We start from the raw sequence: 20,789 nt of genomic DNA, 5'->3' as shown, positions 1-20,789 counted from the left end.
TTTACATTTTCTAATGAAAAGGAAATAATCTATAACCTTCATTTCAGAATTCATTAGCTGTCCTATTTTGAGAACTGTTGCTCTATGTAATTTTCATCTCTGTATTGATGTGTAGAACTGGTTTTAACAGGTAGCTAAATGCTGTTTGAAAAGCATACTTCACCCATTCTAGCAAATAAAATAATTGAAGGATTTAATTAATTTTGAAAAAAATATTTCACTTTCAAAACACTTAAACTGTTCAGAGCATGTTATTCAATAATCTACCTTTCACCAGAAATCATAATAAAAACAATAAAAATGCTTACAGAACCCCCACAATGCATTAGTATACATGATTATTACTTGGGTAAGAGAATCTTGTTGAGATTTTATGTTCAGTCACTTGAAATTAAATACTTTACATATTAACTAAAATGTATCCTGCTCTCTGTATTCTGGAGAAGTTACTCTCAGACAAATTTACATATTCAAATTATTTTATGGGCTTAACTGACAAGTATAGAGAAGATTGAAGACAGTTAAGATAATTTATTTCAAAATGTTTGAAAGCATTGATTATTTATTTTGGTTTTCTTCCTTTCCCATGCTGGTTTTGAGATGCACCTCTTACTTGGCAGGTGTCCTTCTGTACTGGGTACTGGGACAGAGAGAAATACGGTAGCAAGACAGAGATCCCTCCCCCGCCCCGTTCTACCATTCTCACTGCCAGAAAACCAGCCTTTTCAAGGCTTGTAGAGAAGAAAAAGTGAAAATATTTTTAAAAAGTCATTTAAAGTACCTACTGCATAAACCACAGCAGACATAATGAGATATTAAACTGTCAATATTATTAAAAATTTTTAATATGATTTTACAGCCCCTTTTCTACTTGAAAATGTTTATCTTAGTGTTAGACAAACAATCAATAACCTCATAAACTTAAAAATTGCTGCAGGAAATACCGGACAGTTTATGGAAGGATCATATGACAGAAGGAAGGGCTGAAGAGTGTGAGAAGCTAGACCTCTGCAGGTTACCGAAGTCAAGAACCTCATTAATCAGTAACAAGAAGTGCAGAGCGGGCTTTTGAGTCCATGCCTGAGCAAGAAAGTCCCAAAAAACACTCACAGAAGGACATTTCCTTGCCCCTGCTTTTAGTTTAGCTGTAGCTAACTTTGGATTAACAAAATTTATGTGCTGAATGAATGTTTTATTTTTTTTTCCAACTCCACATGCCTGTCTAGACTTCAAGCTTTATTATGAATAAAGAGAAAATCGGCTGGATGGCATAAAAAAATTTCAGGCAGATTAACACACGATTTACCTCTTCTTGAACATCCATCTTAATGGAGGTGCTAAGAAAGTTAGATTCGGGCCTGGCTTGGTAAAAGCAAGGCCACCCCCTCCTCTATTTTTTCAATGAGATTTTCCAATCCTAGTCAAATGGTGGTGCTAGTTCTTTATTTTTGAGTTACTGCATTTCCTAATTTCATGGTCATAACAGCCTCCTGTCTACCGACTCAGAACGGATTTTACCAAAACTGAAAATGCAGGCTCCATGCTCAGAAGCTCTTTAACAGGCTCGAAAGGTCCATGCTCCTTTCTCCTGCCCATTCTATAGCATAAGAAGACAGTCTCTGAGTGATAATCTTCTCTTCAAGTAGGTACTCCTATTTCTTCTCAATTTATTTTTTCCTTTTTGATATAATGTGCTACTGTTTACAAGCATATTGTAACTTCAGAGCTTACCTCTCATCTTTAAAAAATGTTCATTTTTTTGTCTTTCTGCTCCAAGGATATTTTGCAAAGTTACTGGCAAGTATTCCTGGGATGATATAATGTGAAATCTAAACTTGGTACCGTGGAAATTCACTTCTAGAATAATATTTAGCTGAGGCAGAGGGCAATCCGACTACCCTTTTCTTAGTACAGCACACACAGGCTGCCTGTCTGTTCCAGATAACATATATTTATTGAATCTAGCACTAGCTAGGAGACACTGTATTGTTGAACTGTGTTAGAATTTTAAAAGTTCTTAATTGGACAAATCTCAGACTAGCATGAACATACTACCTGTTTTCTTAATCTTTGGAGCCATAACTTATGTGAGTTTGAACTAAGCGATGTGAATAAGCCATTATTTGTTTCCTAAAGGCAGTCAAGTTTTCTGAAAAGCTACACATTTAGCAGCACAAGAACGAGCCCCTCTGTCTTGAAATTGGCCTCTGATTTTAAGCAAGGTCTTTTGAGTCCTGGTGTCCCATTTTCTCAGTTCCTTTCTGCCTCACGATGCCACATACATAATGATTCCACCACATATAGCAGTGGGCTACTCGGGTAATGATGTGGCAGTCACAAGGCAGGGCAGAATACTTTCATTTTGGTTAGAGGAATGCCACATGTCTTAGGAAATGCTCGTTGAACTGTAAGTTTCATGCTTTGTCAAGAAGATAACCAGTATTCTCTCAAACAAGTCTGTAGGAGCCAACATGATTAAAAGATTTTAAAGCAATTTACTTGATAGAAGGGTTGGACTTTATGAGGACTTGTGATCATGACAACGGTTCCTGCTTAAAGATGCCAGATTTTTAATGCCTTTATGTGCCAGATCTAATAGGCTTACAGAGCAACTCCATGTATATGAGGTTGCTGGGAAACTCATCTGGTTTTGAATGTGGTATATACATATTTTAATGTTGAGAGTAAACTTAGGAAGACCAGGTAGAAGTATTTGAATTGAAATCTGAAATGTACAGAGAACTTAAATTGGATGAGAATGTTGGAGAACCATGGATGGTTCGGGGTCCATTTGTGTACCATAAAATCCCTTCCTATTTCTCAAAAGCAAATGTTTTCTTTGATTTTGTTAATATCCTGTGATGACTGCCCACTAGGCCTTGGAATGCATGCAGATAATGCTGTAGCAGTTGGATAAAATACTCTAGAATGTCAGATTTTCAAGGAAATTAGAAATAAAAACAATGTAGGTAAAAGATATGGCATGTAGTAAAAAAGCAAAATTTTCCTTAAGAATACGAGGGTCATATTTACAAGTAGAAGATTTTTCTTAGACACTTGGAGATACTTGTTTTGTTCTATTGCTCGTGACAGTCAAGGAAAGGAATAAAGCTCTTGTGTCTTAAACTTGCAGGAAGAACAAAGTCCAACTATTTTTCGTTTCTGAGAACTCTGTGTCTTTTTGTTCAATATTGGGTTTAGAGCTAGCTACCATCTACCTTCCCTTCAAACACGCACTCTACACCTGCACACAGTATAAGTGTTTACATCAGGTGTCTGCTAAACATTTTCACGTGGTTATCTGCGGTCTTCTCTGAGTCTATCTGCATTCATTTATCCTAGCTGGTCAGAACAATCACTTGGGCTGAGAGCCTGGTGGTTGAGTTTACTTTGCTTTGAATAGGGAACAGCTGTGCTCTGTGACTGCAGATTGGCTATTTGGAAAAAAGGGCAAGGAAGAGAGTGACTCTGGGTAGACCATCCACACTGTTCGTAAAAAAACTCATAGCATAGTCTTCATCTATGGCAGTGGAGATATTGATGGTCCTGTCCATCTGCCTCTATCAGGAGAGGGTCTCCATTGTTAATCTCTGAGAAAGAGGCACCATCTGTGAAACCTACTGCATGTTGTCTAATGAAGTGCTATTTTCAAAGGCATACACTGTACAGGTAAGAGTGGTGTGCCTGCCTTCTGGGCAATATCTCATTAGACTTCCTCTGAATCATTCCCACTGGACACAACAGCAAAAACGTACACATCATTGAGTTTTATGGTTCTATCTAAGGTTTATAACATTTTTCTCTCTGAAAGTCTATGATTCTTTCAGAGAACAAAGGGGCATACCCTATCCATCTGCCCCTAAAAATATTCTGCTAGAAAGCTGATACGTCTGCTCAGGTTTTCCACAGCAGATCACTCTTCAGTAAGAATTCTGATATGATGTAGTGAAATTCAAATCCATGGAAAATGACTGAGTATCAGCCATAGCTCCCACCACTCTCTAGCTGTGCAATTAGAGGCAGATTATTTCACCTCCTGCCTTGAATTTCTCATCTGCAAAGTGGGAGTACTAAAAGTAGCTACCAGCTATGATTATATGGAATAACTGAGATTAAGCCACTCATTAAATTCCTTGCAGTCTCCAAGCATTCGAAACTCAGTATGAGGAAGTTATTTCTATTCTAAGCCTAGCACAGTGCCTGGTACTCAACAGATGTTGGTTGAATCAATGAAATAATTCAAGGTCAGCACCAAAGCTGCTAGGAGTTTATGAACATCTGATCATAACTGGAAACTTGATCTGAAAAACAAAGGGCAGTCAATCCAATCAACTGAGCATGCCATCTGTTGAAATGCTGCTGCTTCTGTAATGAAAATAAAGTGTTGGAAGAGAAAGTCCAGAAACCTCCATCATCCCTTCTTCCATCATTCCTCTCCTTTGTGACTATCTTTGTGATGAGAAGGGTAGCAAAAAAATCTTGCTGAGATGAGCGTGTCAAAAATGTGTTATAAATGCTTCACATTCCCTTTCACATCAACAGAAGCATGTTGCTTCATTGTTGGGCAATGTCTTAGTCCATGCACACACAGAGCTGTATGTTGATTTTTTTTTGAGGCGGAGTCTCGCTCTTTCGCCCAGGCTGGAGTGCAGTGGCATGATCTCAGCTCACTGCAACCTCTACCTCCCAGGTTCAAGCAATTCTCCTGCCTCAGCCTCCAGAGTAGCTGGGATTACAGGCATGTGCCACCATGCCCAGCTAATTTTCATATTTTTAGTAGAGACAGGGTTTTCCCATGTTGGCCAGGCTGGTCTCAAACTCCTGACCTCAAGTGATCCACTCGCCTTGGCCTCCCAAAATGCTGGGATTACGGATGTGAGCCACCACACCTGGCTGTATGCTGATGTTCTAATTCAGTGTGATACCAAAGACCTGAGATGGTCTCTCCCTCACTGGCCACATAATATATGCCCATGAGGTGGTAATAATAACAACTATAGTAGCACCTAAGGTTAGGGTGGGGTCTCTTACTTTGTGCAATGCTTTTTATAGTATTATCACGTGCAAGTCTCACAGCAACCCCAGGTAGTGAACAATGTTATGATTCCTGTTGTACAAATGAGGAAACCAAGGCTTTGCAAAGCTAGGTAACATGCCCAATATTACACAGCTTCAAAGGTGACAGCCCTAGGACTTGAAGATAAACTCATCGAATTCCAAAGCTCATGCTTTTAGCCATTACTTGAGACAGTATTAACTTTTAAAGTTTGCAATCAATAGGAATTTGGCCTTGCGAAAGCAAGTTGAGCAGCTGGGGCTGATGGGAGATAACATTACACCCTCTCTTAGCCTCAGTATCTTCATCTGTAAAATGGAAACAATTATATCTGAGCCACAGAAGTTTTGTGGCTCTTCATGAGGATTACATAAAGTAATGCGTGTAAGAGAGTTTTGTACAAAGCTCACTTTTATAAAATGCAAGTTGTGGCCAGGATCGGTGGCTCACGCCTGTAATCCCAGCACTTTGCGGGGCTGAGGTGGGTGGATAATCTGAGGTCAGGAGTTCGTGACCAACCTGGCCAACATGGGAACCCGTCTCTACTGAAAATACAAAAATTAGCTGGATATATTGGCATGGGCCTGTAATCTCAGCTACTTGGTAGGCTGAGGCAGGAGAATCGCTTGAACCTGGGAAGTGGAGGTTGCAGTGAGCCAAGATTGCACCACTGCACTCCCACCTGGGCAACAAGATGAAACTGCATCTAAAATAAATAAATAAATAAATAAAGCAAGTTGTTATATGCAATGCATAAATTATTACTTAGTTACGTGTAAAATCTTCCCACCAAGTGAATGAGGGTTCACCTGGCTGTAGTGCTATGAGATAGATATGAGGGGCAGATTGGCTTATGCTTCTCAAAAACAGAAAATGTGCAGGGGTGGAAGTGTGGGTGGGGAGTCTGGGCCTTCCTGGCATGTGGCAAAGCTGGAATGTAAGAGAGTACGGCAGCAGGATGGATGGGGTTTTGGGGGTATGGTGGTAATCCTTTTTTGGGGGCACCCCTCCAGTATTCGGGGAGGTTCTCTGATTTCTTTTAAGAAGACAAGTGGTTAGGAGCTTCCCTAGCCTTTCTGTTGTAAAAACCATCAAGATCTTTGTTGAATGCATACCTGGAGCTTGGTTTCCCTAAGCACAGCCTTTAAGAACTTCATCTGGCTTTAGTCTCCTATTTAAAGCTGCCACCCACTCTCAATTTTTTGGGTTTTCCTGCTAAGAATGGGTATAACATGGGCAGTCTTTCAGTTCTCCTTTCTTGCTGCCTTGAAGACAACACACAGGCCAATCACAAGGAGGAAGAGACAGGCCCCAACAAGTTGACAATCCTAGAGAGCTTAGTGTGAGTAGACTTGCTGAGGTTCCTGTCTTTTGCCGGAATAGAAGAGTACCACTGACTTCTAGACATTTATTTTCTCAACTGTTTCCTTGTCAAAATGACCAGCAGCTCAGCTGCCTAAACATACCTCCTTCCCTAGATTGGTTCAGAGGAAGCTATCAAGGTTCTTTTGCAAATGGATGATCTGCAGTTTTGAGATCCTTCTTTCCTCTGCTGCTCATAGAAATAGTCTCATTGGAATAGTCCCTTTTGGAATATTACTAAGGACACCAAGAAATCCACAAGAAAATTTGAGTGTATCTGACACAAGAAATTTGGCTTTTGTACTCTAATAATTATTTATTAGATGCAATAACTGGTCAGAATTTATTTGCTTAAAACCATGTAAAGAAAGGTGCTTAATAAAGATAATTACATCACATATAGTATCCGTTTTAGTATCTTTCACCTTAAAACTATGTGACAAATAAAGACACAAATTGCTCTTCCTTTCCAATAAGCAATTTTGGAAATTCCATATTGTGAAATTCCAAATTTTAGAAAATTTACAAAACTTAAGATTTTGTACCTACCTGCGTCAAGTTTTCCGAAAGAACATTTAAAGATTAATGTTACTTAGAATCCAATATATGAATAGTTTAATTAATTCATATTGTTAAATTCTTTTTCTAATTTTATTTAAGAAATGAGTAATTTTGACAAGGGCCTTGCTGTGGTTTATTATGGCCTGTCCGAGAGTCTCTATTCCCAGCTAGATTAAAAGTGCCTCAGGGCTGGGCGTGGTGGCTCATGCCTGTAATCCCAGCATTTTGGGAGGCTGAGGCCAGTGAATCACTTGAGGCCAGGAGATTGAGACCAGCCTGGCCAACATGGTGAAACCCTGTCTCTACTAAAAATACAAAAAATTAGCCGGACATGGTGGTGCATGCCTGTAATCCCAGCTACTTGGGAGGCTGAGGTAGGAGATTCACTTGAACCTGGGAGGTGGAGGTTGCAGTGAGCTGAGATAACACCACTGCACTGCAGCCTGGGTGACACAGAGAGACCCCATCTCAAATAAATAATAAATAAATAAAAATGAAAAGTGCCTCAGGTGCATAGATGGGGTTATTTAGGATTGCACCCTGTGCCTTGGGAAGTGCCTGGTACACACGTGTGTTTGGCACATAATTGTAGTGTGAGATTGAGCCTGACTTGTTCCTTGATCCCTAGACAATCTCTATCAGGTATGATCAGTAAGGCACATAATATGATATATGACTATTACGTAATAGTGCACTATAATATGTGCCTAAAGCCATAACGTCAACTAATACAATTCAGCAGAGTAGAATGTGAAGAGTGCTTGCAGAGTGATGAGCACCGTGGTGAGGAAGCATAAAGAAAAGAAGGTATTTCTGGGTTGGTGCAGGATGGTTAGGGATAGCTTTGGGTAGGAAATGACTCTTGACCATGACCTTAAAGGATAGATAATGTTTACACGGGAAGATACAAGGAAAAGGAGGCACATAATGAAAGGCATAGGGGAGAAGGTTTTGGGAAACCATCAGTCTGATAGAAACATAGTTAAGAAAAGTGCAATGTGGTGGTAGGAGGTAATTTGGAAGTGGAGAGTCAGATGTCCTATTAAGGAGCTTGGACTTTATCTTGTAGGCATTAAAGATGTTGGTGTAGGCTTGGAATGAAATGATGACTTAACCTTAGAAAAATACTGTGTGGATTGAAGTTTTCAGATGACGAGTGGGTACATCAATTTTAGGTGATAGAAATAGTTCAAGAGAGGTGTCATACCATTTAGAAAATCTTTTAGGACTTGCTTTTTGAAATCATGATTGTTTATGGTTGTAAAGATTTTGTTTCAGAAATGACTGGTGGAGAAAGAAGTGTATTGAGAGTCAAAAGATGGGACTATGCCACTGATGCGCATAGCGAAAAGCTGCAAGCTTGTTGCCCCGTCTTCCTAACTGTAAAATGGGCATAACAACTACCAGACCTCCATCAAAACATTACACTAGTGATACGATGAAGACTAAGTGATAGAACTTTAAAAGGCAGCATGCCTTATATGTGTAAAATGCTATTTACTTGGAATATTTTTGTAGTAAAATTATTTTCTTTGGACAAGATATAGATTCAGAAGACAATGATCATATTTCTATGAGAGTAGGATTCAGACCATTAGAACTTTTTATATTTATTCAATAGCTACTTTATGTTGGGTACTGAATAAGTCTTATTTTTAACACCTCATTTCCCTCACAAAATGGATGGAATCTTTGGACTAGGGGAAATGTATGGTCCCTGCAGCTGTAGTATTTTATGATTCTATAGTTTTGCCTTCAGCAACCTTCTCTTAGAATAGTGATTTAAGGGCTGGGTGTGGTGGCTCACACCTGTAATCCCAGCACTTTGAGAGGCTGAGGCGGGCAGATCACCTGAGATCAGGCATTTGAGACCAGCCTGGCCAACATGGTGAAACCCTGTCTCTACTAAAAATAAAAAATTAGCCCAGTGTGGTGGCATGCACCTGTAGTCCCAGCTACTAGGGAGGCTGAGGCAAGAGAATCACTTGAACCCGGGAGGTGGAGGTTGCATTGAGTTGAGACGGCGCCACTGCACTCCAGCCTGGGCGAAAGAGCATGTAAGCCAGGTGGCTGACACCTGTAATGCTAGCACTTTGGGAGACTGAGGTGGGTGAATTGCTTTTGCTCAGGATTTTGAGACCAGTCTGGGCAACCTGGCAAAACACCATCTCTATAAAAAATACAAAAATTAGCTGGTTGTGGTGGTGCACGTCTGTAATCCCAGCTACTTGAGAGGCTGAGGTGAGAGGATGACTTGAGCCCAGGAGATCCAGGCTGCAGTGAGCTGACATAGTGCCACTGCACACTGCATTCCAGACTGGGCAACAGAGCAAGACTTTGTCTAAAAAAAAAAAAAAAAAAAATAGTGACTTAAGATACTGACAGTATAAGCACAACCAAACCCATGGGCATCTGTGCTGGGAATAAAAGACAGACGTGTTTTCATTGCACTGATTTAGGACTCTGGTTGGAAAGGAAATCTGTGATCTCTCCTGCAGTTGCCTAAAATGCTTTATAGTTATGGGAATGGAAAAGCTAAACTCTGTGATTTGTGGGTAGAGGGAAGGAGGGCGAGTGTCCTTTCTGATTTCCTCTTTTTCCTTCTCTTCCAAGGGGAAATAAAAGGCTAGGGCAACAATTTAAAAAGAAAAGGCAAGGAGCTACTAGGGGTAGAGTTGGGAGGGAAAAAGGCCAAACCCATTAAACAATTTCACTTCAGTTACAGTAAATCTCAAATGATGATGCTACACTCCTGAGAATGTTCCATGGTGGAAATGCCTGGGCTTTGAATTTTGAGCAGGGAAGTACCAGGAGAGGGTGACATGATAACATTCAACAGGAAGAACACCGCTCTTGTCTGTTTGACGGTCCTATTCCTCCAGATCACTCAGTCTTCACAAATCAAGCACATAGCTCCTTCACATGTCATTTGTGAAGAGAAAGACACCTAGGAAAATGTTTTCTAGGAAAGGGAAAAAAGCAGAAAGAAAAGGTCTCCTGCTTGCTACAGCATTCGTGTTGCACAAGCAGTATTAATGTAGTGGAGTATTAATCACTTAGAAGAGTTCACGTATTATTCCTATCTGGGCTCTGCAGGGTCCTTTCTTCACTTCTTTCTTGCCATTTGGATTCTGTCCATTTTACTCCTCCCTCTGCACTTGGAATGGAAGTGAAATTTGTTGTGCCAATTCTCTACTTGTTAGAAGCCATGGTAATGTTTAGTAGGGGAAAAGATTTGTACTGCTACATAGAAGGAGGTTTTGGGATTATTTAAGGCTTTACTTTGTTGATGGGATTCCTAGAATCTACTACCACTGGGTACACTAGACAAGTTTGTAGATTTACAAAAGTGTGGAAAGCATGGATTGCACTTGATTTCTTTATCCAGCTCTTTGGTTCTAAATTTATTGCCAGTTTTATTTATCAAACCTATTCTCAGTGGAGTAGTGTTTTCTGTGGTCACAAGGAAACATCTGTGAGCTTAAACCTTAGAGGCAGATAGCCAGTTAGAACATTTGGCATATGAAGCTTAGATAGCAGAAGAGAAAAATTAATCAAGGCAACCCTCAAAAATATTGAGAAGGCAACTAAGAAAAATTTCTTATCACTGACAGACTGCAGTATTGAGTTTGTGTTAATTAGGAAATGTCAGAATACATAATGAATCAATGAGGAGTGTCATATTATGGCAAGTTTCAATGTTGGTGTCAATCTCGACTGCCAGGATTTATGGTAGATTATATAATGGAATCCTGAGTTCTGAGAGATCAAAGGAAAATGCTGGCTCTTTCTTCATCCATTCTCTTAGGTCAGGCCTACCCAGCAAGAAGCCAAGTTGAGAATTGAGCAATTATCTGAAGTGGGCAGTGGAGATGGCCAAACCAGATAATATATAACCAGAAAGTCACCATGGAGGGAAAATGTGGACTGAAAATAGGATAAGGGGTGGAGGTAGAATGTCAAGCCATTTGGTCAGTGTCCACAGTCCAGATTTACTGAATAACAGCCAATTCCTTACTTCATGTGGTTATTTAGAGCAAGACTAAAAGACTAGAGTGAAAAAAAAAAAAGAGTTCATTACTAAGGTTGTTGCATGTTTGTGCAAAATTTCTTCAAATCTCTATTATTATCTGTTACATGTCTAATTCTGAGTACTTCCAGGGATTGCATTTCATTACTTTAGATTAGTGGGTTGAAGTGGTGGAGGAAGCCCATATAATCTGACTTACATGGAGAAAACAGGTCTTTTTTATAGTTTAGTTCAGTGTTATATTTAATGAGCCTTCTTTTCCCTCCATAACGCATGCTTATGAATTTTCCTCTTAAAATTCTGAGCCTCTGACCTTTATCATTTCCTCATGGAGCAATTTCTGTTATCTCCTTAACTTTAGTAGAACGTAGCAATGAAATATACAAGTCCCCTAGAATTTGTGTGAATTTTGGTTTTCTAAAAACTCAACTACCAAAGTCTCAGGACCAGTGTGGTACTTTTTTCTTCTATTTGATATGGAAACCATAAACTACCTACTTTGGGCAGACGTTTCCCACTCCTAAAACATAGCTATCTGTCCACTGGCCCCTGTAAATCTGTCGGAGTGCACCTGCTAATTCTGAAGCCTCCCTAATACAATGTTAAACTTTCCTTTTTTTTTTTTTTGAGAAAAAAATTGTAAATTAGGTTCACTGTTGCTTGGAATTAGGAAAAAAACAAAAACAAAAACCCAGGCATACTAATATTTCAGATGGAAAAACAAAGCTAAGAATTTAACAAGTTTTTCCCCTCCCCACTCTATCATGTCTTGTACGTTTAAAGCTGTTATACAACATTTTAAAAACAAACCAAAAAAACCAAAAAAACCCAGGGCCTTTTTCCAATAGCTTAGCTGATGACCCACAATAAAAACATGCCCCGTGGAATATTGTTAAAGCACCCCAAGGGAGTCTACTGAAATAATTTACAATAAAGGAAAAATTCAGAAGAATTTTACATACAAGTAAATATTAAGAACGTTGTTTTATAAGCAATAGGGAAAAGCTGTATTAAGTTGCATTGCTCAATTTCTCACTTGCTCTGTGCAGTGACTACTTTTTTGACCATGTAACAACGTCTGAATCTTCGTGGTAAAATCATACCTACCACAGCCACAGCAGGTTTTGTTCTGCTGCTGCACATGTGATTTGAGATACTGTGGGTTGGGAGTTTTTTTTTGTTTTTGTTTTTGTTTTTAATTTCTAAAGGCAAAATGGATCTATAGACATGGAAGTCATCTGTAATTCCAGCACTTTGAGAGGCTGAGGCGGGTGGATCACCTGAAGTCAGGAGTTCGAGACCAACCCTTCCAACATGGAGAAACTCTGTCTCTACTAAAAAGACAAAAAATTATCTGGCAGGCGTGGTGGTGTGCACCTGTAGTCCCAGGTACTTGGGAGGCTGAGGCAGAAGAATTGCTTGAACCCAGGAGGCGGAGGTTGCAGTGAGCCGAGACTGCACCACTGCCTTGCACTCCAGTCTAGGTAGCAAGAGCGAAACTAAGTCTCAAAAAAAAAAGAAGAAATGGAAGTCATCCCATGGGCCTGAGTTGGTGTAGTGGATTATGGCCTGTACCTAAATGAAGAAATGCTTGCCAGTGGCATCAACGGTAACTAGCTTAAGCCCTACTCAGCTCTGTAAAATAATGTAATCAAGGAATTTGATCTGAACAGGTAAGCCAAACATTGATTCTTCAGTGCCTATTGATAAGTGAGACTACTTTTCTTTTTAACAGCCTCATTTCACTTAAGTGGGGAATCAAACTAGCTTTAATTAAGGAAATCTGTAGAAATCATTCACATCTCCCTTTCCTTCTCTGTTAAAAAAAACAAAAGGAAGAAGAAAACTAGGAAGGAGTAAGCGCAAAGATCTCTTCACATTCTCCGGAACTGCAATAGCAAATAGCAGCACGGCGCTTCTTGAAAAAGGATGTAGATTTTAATCTGAACTTTGAACCGTCATTGAGGTATGTGTGAACATACTAGTTTCCTCTTTCTCTCTCCCGACTTTGTCCATGAATTCATAAGATCTAATTTGGTCATCAGTTTGGAGAACAATTTTTCATTTAATTTCTTTCATGATCAAGTATGTATTGTCAGGCGCTTAGCAGTACACCTACTATCTGATGTGCACTCTACGTGTGTTGCTTAGGTTGAAATTAAGGATACAATCTATGCACTACCACCATTTAAAAAAATCCCCGACGCCAATTCTGTGGGTGAGGTTTCTTTGCATATTATCAGAGAGGTTAACCAATTTATTTACATACTCCGTAGTCCACTCTAAGTACGGAAAACCCAAGTTTTTTGTTTTTTTTCTTAAGAAAGAGTTTTTATTTCATTCTTTTTCCCTCAGAGCTTTACCATAGTTTCCAGCAAGTGAAAACATTTCTTGATTTGAATTTCACAACCTCCTTCTCCTCTTGCCAGTTGTATGGTGCTAATAGGAAGCATAATGTGAGTGTGCATTTACTTTAACCCTAAAATAGGAGAACATCTTCAGAATATAGACTTTATATATTCAGTGACCTGCCTGAAAATAGAGACATAATTCTAACCTTCTCAATCATTAAGAAACATTTCTATTGAATTTAGTTATTCAAAGCAACATGTAGCAGTTTCACAAGGGAAAAGAAAAGCCTTACCACTTGTATTTGTGGTCATCAAGTAATTACATTATTTTTTATTTAAAATTAAGATAAAATAACTTACTGTCAAGTCCATTTCTCATTTCCTCCATAGAATATTTTAAAACTAGTTCACAAACCTCTTGAAAAGTCATGCCTCTATTACAATGAAAGTGCAAATTGTCACCATTGCCTAGAAGTCAACCTGAGAGGCTGTGTATCTATGTAGCATTTTGCAAATCCAGTAGCAGCCATGTGATGTGAAAGATTAAATGCACCCCTGATTTGGAAATACTATCCTAGCCTTCAAAATGTTCAAAAGCACAGGAAGTCTGGACTTTTAAAAATATAACCTGCCCAAATTGCAAGGGAGGGGTTGGGTGTAGGACCTAGGTCTGTCTGCCAATCAGCTTGAGATGCCAGTGGACTAAACCTGACTTCACTAAAAACCAGACTGGCAAATATTACTCAGCGTGGTAATTTCCTAATTGTAGAACTGGCCTGTTTGGTGAAGTATTTCAGGAAAATTTTTAACTGGACCTTTTCTACCCTACTGCATAGGAAATGAAGGTTTCTAGGCAAAGACTTTACTTAGTGACTAACCAAAAATGGTAAATAAAATAACCAGTTCCAGGCTTAGCTACTGTCCTCAAAAGTGCCGCATGACTGGTCAGGCCAGTCTTCTGAGGCTGGAGGTGCATGTGGAACCCCCAGAGCCTTGTCTGCAAGGGCATGGCTGACTGCAGGCTGTTTAGAAGCACCCTGCCCTGCGAAACTCCTCTGGCTTAGGAATTTTAAAAAGTTCTAGTTCTAATCTCTCTGCTCAGAGTCTGAGCAGCTGTCAATGAGCTCTCCTGTGAATCATGGAAACGTTCATGGGTGAGCTGCTCTAGCTTCTTACTTCCAAGTAGAAGGTGCCTTGTAACTCTTTGCCAGCTTGATGCAGTGAGTTTGATTCATCTTTTGGGCAGCAGGGAGAGATAGTGAAGAAGGAGGGAAAAAAAGATTTTAATATGTAAATGAGTCTTCCATCTAGCTGAGGTTGAACAAAGTAGGAGAACCAGTGCAAGTCACTGGGGGTATGGATCTCATACCATTTTCAGCATGCACCTTCCTTTCTCTCCTTTTGTTTCTATACATGTCAGTCCCTGAGTAGTCTTGCATTGCTTTTCCCACTTTGAAGTGGTAGATTCAAAACCGATGATTCCAGAAGGGTCTAAGGTGCTGTTGCTGAGACTATGAAAGAGAGCTGAAACAAACTGTTTGGATTCTAGATGCCATTGTGCATCTGCCTGAGTAACTGTGTCACTTAGGTTGGTCACCAGAATAATTCTCCTTCATTTTTGCTGCCCTCCCAATTCATAAACAACACTGAACATCAGTGGTTCTCCCATAATCAAATATATTTGGCTCTATTAATATTAAAATTTGGTCTTGAGTAGAAAGATTCTAAGGGCTAAAAAATAAAAGATGTAAAATGTATGTTGATAGGTTAGTGTAGAAGCCACACATGGGGTTTTCTCCACTCCCACTCTTTCATTTTTTTTAAGATCCAACACTCAAATTACAAAAGTCTATTTTTGTTTTTTTTGGAGACTGAGTCTCACTCTGTCACCCAGGGTGGAGTGCAGTGGCACAATCTCAGCTCACTGCAACCTCCGCCTTCCCGGTTCAAGCAATTCTCCTGCCTCAGCCTCCTGAGTAGCTGGGATTACAGGTGTCCACCACCATGCCAGGCTAATTTTTGTATTTTCAGTAGAGATGGAATTTCACCATGTTGACCAGGCTGCTCTTGAACTCCTGACCTCAGGTGATCCACCTGCCTCAGCCTCCCAAATTGTTGGGATTACAGGCATGAGCCAACGCCCCTGGCCACAAAAGTCAATTCTTAACTTAAAACATAAAAGTTCCATTTCTTTTATGGTCTACTTAGTCATGTCTGGAGTCAGTGAGCTCAGTCAAGTGGTTTGTAGAATGACAGTTGTGATACCTATTCATTTATCCACCAGATTATTTTCTGCTCTCCATGGTGCTTTATAGAAAACAGTTTATTCAGTCATTACAACAGCTCTAGGAGCGGGTTTCATTAAACCCACTTTCTAGGAAAGCAAACCAAGGCTTAGAAAAATCAAGTAATTTGCTAAAGACTACCCAGCTGGTAATGATATGACAGGAGTTGAACTTAGGACAATAACTCAAGATCTTGGTCCCTGTAAATATGGGTTTCCAGGTTATGTATGCCGGCAGAGGGCTTAGATCTTGAAGGAAATACAGAAGCAGTATAAAAAGGAAGGATCTCTTCCCATAGGAAGCTTGTCATCCATTGGATGAGGAACTCAGATTTCCACTGTGAAATGATATTTGTATCCTCATTGTGTGAGAGACATGGGGACTCTGATCATCATAAAAGCACATTTTTCCTGCCTATAAATGATGCTTAATAGAGCTGACAGATTATATGTATCTGGAGCACTTTTACTTAGCAGAAAGACAACAGGCTAGGATTAGCTGACTAGTAATTTTATTTATCAAGCTCAATTCCCATGCTGACTTCTCTTCCACTAGTGAAAATGTGTCATCAGATTTGATACCAAACTGGAGAGGTGAAAGGATCCTTTGACCAGTATAATAGCCATGCCATCAGTTTTGCTTTCCTAATTAAGTTTGATATGGATTAATGATCTACATCATTATTTTGGGGGTTTCTAAACACATATGAACTAAAGACGGAAAAGATGATGGAAAAGATGGAAAGAGATGACTTATGTACAAAGGCTTGCAGAGAGAAGGATAAGCCAAAAAATTGGTAAATCACACATGAATAATCAAGAACTGACTACAATATAATAATATGTGTTCATTTCCACTAATGAATAAGCTGCCATTATGTCTCCTCATTCTCTATTTGGGACAAATTACTTCTCTGCTGTATTTCCATTCTTACGGGTACCTATCTGCTGTGATTTTTCTCAGTTTTGACTTTATCTTGTTGCTTTAATCTTGTCTCTAAGTAAATTGCAACCCAGTAAATATATTCCAGTATTATTTATTGTAATTCCTGCCTTTATGTCAGGTGGCAAAAGGAAGGGACTTGTTTTATTAATTTATCAGTCTGGGTGTGTGCTAAGAGGAGCTTTAGTACATGCTTTGATTATGGTAGATTGGGTCTAAAAGATTCAGCTGGTTTCTTCCATTTATTTTGGTCTGTCTACATAAGAAGGTCACATAGCTGATTATAGCAGTTTTCTGTGTGTCATATTGTTGGCCTGACACATAATATCAAATAAGAGGTACCAGAATTTTCTGTGCAGTCTGAAGCTGTGTGTGTACAACAAGTGAAAAATCTTAATTATTTGGACTTTTGGGTTCCATGATGCCAGAGAAAGCCAGACACCAGGAGCTGGAATCAGCTAAGACCTAAGACCCTGCATGCACATATAGATGTTTGCATTTTCTTCCTATTGCAACATTCAGCCATTGCTTTGGCAACTATTTCAATAATATATTACTGCTCATCAAAGTGGAAATAATGTTCTGTTACTAGTTGAGTATTGAAAAGCTCTTCATAGTTTTGCGATTTTGACTCAGCTCCAACATGAAGGACCCATTTCTTCAACTTACTTTGGCAACAGGAGAGATTGACTAATGTGCTTGAAAGTGATCCACTGCTGTTTCTGTTTATCTTTCTTCAATCCTACTGGGCCATGGGAAGAAGAGGTAGCAGGCATTCTTGTTTGCCTCAACCAGGAAGCACAAGGCCATCCCAGGGCGGGGCAGGAGAGAGGTGGGAGGGAAGAAGCATGCTCCACGGGCCGTTGTTTACCTTGTTGGTCAGTCAGGTCCTTTCAGGGTAGGTTTCCTGGGATAAGAGCAAAGCTTATTGGTTTTCCTTGCTGTGCCATGAGAGCACACTAGGTCACCCCAGCAGCCTTGCTTGCCTTCCCACAGCCTGCCCTTGCCAGGGGTTTCAGCTGATAACCTTTCCACTCAGGAGGAGAAACCAGAGAAAACATGGAAGAAGTGTTTCCAGTGTTAAGACTTTAGACCAAACTATAGAAATCTCTTCTACCTGGAAACCTGAAGAAATCAATCATGACTGCTATTCAGTAGAGGTAAAATTAAAAAAACAGCTTTACTGGTTTGGAGTCATAGGAAGGCTTTCTGTGTAGCCTCTCTGAGAGCTGCCTACTGGAAGGATTTGTCCTCAAAACGTGAGGGTTTGTGGTGTTCCAGGGTTTATATGATACTGGCAGGATACTTTGCTAATCTAGAGGGCTGTGCTTCGACCTTTCTCCAAGGGATGTAAGCTGTGTGTTGAGGTTACTGAGCGTCTAGCACAAAGCTCTAATGTTGAAGGAGCACTGGAGGCAGGCTATCTATGCCTCTGAACATGTAGAATTGACTAGAAATGCCAACGTTCATTTCAAAATGAAATCATTAGCTTTCTTATGCTTCCATTTAAAAATGATTATTGCATTTTGCATATTGTTGAATGCATATTAATTTCAGCAAGTTTAGAAAAGAGATAAGCATTAAGACATACATAAAAATCACTTATTCTCGTCAGCTATAGATAATTACTAACAATATTTTAGTACATTTTCTTTTCATCTTTTTGTTAGCAATATGTATGTGTATAGGTATACATACTTAAGTGAGTATATATGAAAATTAAAAAACAGAAAATATTCCCACAATATAATTAATAAAAATCCAAGATACAACACAATTTCCATTTGTAATATCTAGTGTATATATGTACATTATATGTATACATAAAATATATGCATAAAATAGATACACACACAGGTATATATTTTGCAAATTGAAATGTTGTTGTATGTTGTAGATTTTATTTAACATTAGAATTTATTTACACTACTTAGGTGTTTTAACAAGGATTGTGGTCCACATCTGTTTATTTCCTTAAGAGTAATTCCAAAAAGTGGAAATAGAATGTCAAGGGGCAAAGTTCTTTATAAAGTCCTTAAGGAGTATTGCCAGATGTTTCTTTTTTACTTCCTTTTAAAACATGATTATATTGTAGAAGTTCTATTTAAAAATTCCAAGCAAAAATTTTCAAAATCACATCTAGAAATCAAATCATGATTTTATTTGGCTATACCCCTTGTAGTCCTTGTCTATGAACTTATTCTACTATTAAATATAATAGGTACTTTCCATTAATTTAACAGATAGAATTTTATTTTTTACATTTTCTCTTGCTATTGTGCAATGCATATTTTCTATTATGTTCCAGAGATTTTGGGGTTTTTTTTCTCCCTTTTTCCTTTCTCTTTTCTTGTTCTGTACCCCTTCAGAGAAACCAACAAATACAGGTTAATGTGTATCCTCTACTCTTTGCTCCATGCTCACTCAATTCAATATTTACACATGCACTGATTTTCAGGGCAATGGTCCCTCTTTATCATAAATGGTGAGATAAGGTTATATACATAATATATATGTGTGTGTATATTACTCTGTATCTTGGTTTTCTCACTTTGCAATATATCTTAAAGATTCTGATAAATCTTATAGCTCTATCTCATTCTTTTCAGTAGTTGCATGCAGCATGAATTTGCTATAATTTATTCAAGTAATCTGCTTTCAACTGATACTCTGTTGTGAATAGTTTTCAACATATAAAAAAGTGCTGTCATTACAAATATTCTTAGATACATATTCTTAGTAATTGGGGGTTTTATTTTTATGGTGTTTAAGTCCCAGGAGTAGAATTGCTGGTTTAAAAGGCATGTGTATCTTTACATTTTTATGGTTTTTTCATATTATTTTCTAAAAATAATATAGCAAATCACAGTCCCACTAGTGATGTTTGAGAGCATCATTTTCCTCACTAGTACTCCTATTTCCCTGCTTTCTAATCTTTGCTGATCTAATGAGTAAGCATTGTTAATTTTATTTTCATTTTCTTGACTTCTGATGAGCTTAAGTATCTTTTCACATTATTGTTGTTCCTTTGGATTTTCTTATCTGTCAATTACCAATGGATATCCTTGACCTATTTCTCCCTTATATAGTTGCTTTTCTCTTATTAAAAATTTATAAAAGTTCTTTGAATATTATAGATTTTAAAACTTGGCAGGTAAAGTTGTATGTATTTACTGTGTATAATATGATGTTTTGAGATATATATATATCTCAATATATCATATCGATGTATATATACACACACATTGTGGAATAGCTAAATATAGCTAATTAACATATGCATTACCTTATGAAGTTATCATTTTTGTGGTGAGAACACTTAAAACCGCTCAGCATTTTTCAAGAATATAATATATTGTTATTAACTATAGTCACCATGTTGTACAATGGATCCTTACACTTACTCTTCCTATTTAACTGAAGTTTTGCATCCTTTGACCAATGTCTTTCCAACCCTTGCCTCCCACCCCCTGCCCCCTACTGCCCCAGCCCCGGTAACCACCATTCTGCTCTCTACATCTATGAGATCAACTTTTTTAGATTCTACATATAAGTGAGATCATTTGGTATTTGTCTTTCTGTGCCTGGCTTATTTCGCTTAATATAATGTGCTCATAATGTGCTCCAGGTTCATCTATGTTGTTGCAAATGACAATATTTTTCTCTATTTTTAAGGCTGAATGGTATTCCACTGTGAACATATACCATATTTTCTTTATCCATTCATCTGTTGATGGATACTTAGATTGATTCTGCTTCTTAACTATTATGCATAATGCTATAATAAATATGGGAGTACAGATATGGCTTTGACATACTGAATACATTCCCTTTGGGCATATACCCAGTAGTGGGACTGCTGAATCATTCGGTAATTGTATGATTACTCCATACTGTTTTCCATAGTGGCTGTACTAACATACCTTCCCATACCTTCCCACATACCTTCCCACACCAACAGTGTGCAAAGGTTCTCTTTACTCCCCATCCTTGCCAACACTTTTAATCTTTTGTCATTTTCATAACAGCCATTCTAACAGGTGTGAAATGATATCTCATTGCGGTTTTAATTTCCATTTTCTGATGATTATAGTGATGCTGAGCATTTTTTCTATAGTGTTTTTTTTTTTTTTTTTTTTTTTTTTGAGATAGAGTCTTCCTCTGTCGCCATCAATAATTTCTCCTTTGATTTTACTTTTGTA

At 38.5% G+C, this 20,789-nt stretch overlaps 1 protein-coding gene across 1 annotated transcript in view; it reads left to right on the top strand.

Annotated features, from left to right (window-relative positions):
* The first annotated feature begins 1,473 nt into the window (after positions 1–1,473).
* ESR1 (estrogen receptor 1) overlaps positions 1,474–20,789 on the top strand; it is a 415,435-nt gene continuing 396,119 nt past the window's right edge. Inside the window, exons 1-2 of the mRNA XM_011943764.1 lie at positions 1,474–1,642; positions 12,845–12,975. The gene's annotated coding sequence lies outside the window, so the exon portion shown is untranslated. The remainder of the gene's footprint in view (positions 1,643–12,844; positions 12,976–20,789) is intronic.

This window comes from Colobus angolensis, unplaced genomic scaffold, assembly GCF_000951035.1.
Source record: "Colobus angolensis palliatus isolate OR3802 unplaced genomic scaffold, Cang.pa_1.0 Scaffold221, whole genome shotgun sequence".
Taxonomy (NCBI): Eukaryota; Metazoa; Chordata; class Mammalia; order Primates; family Cercopithecidae; genus Colobus; species Colobus angolensis.
The sequence above is the reverse complement of the archived record's forward strand: the minus strand, read 5'-3'. Positions and strand labels throughout refer to the sequence as shown.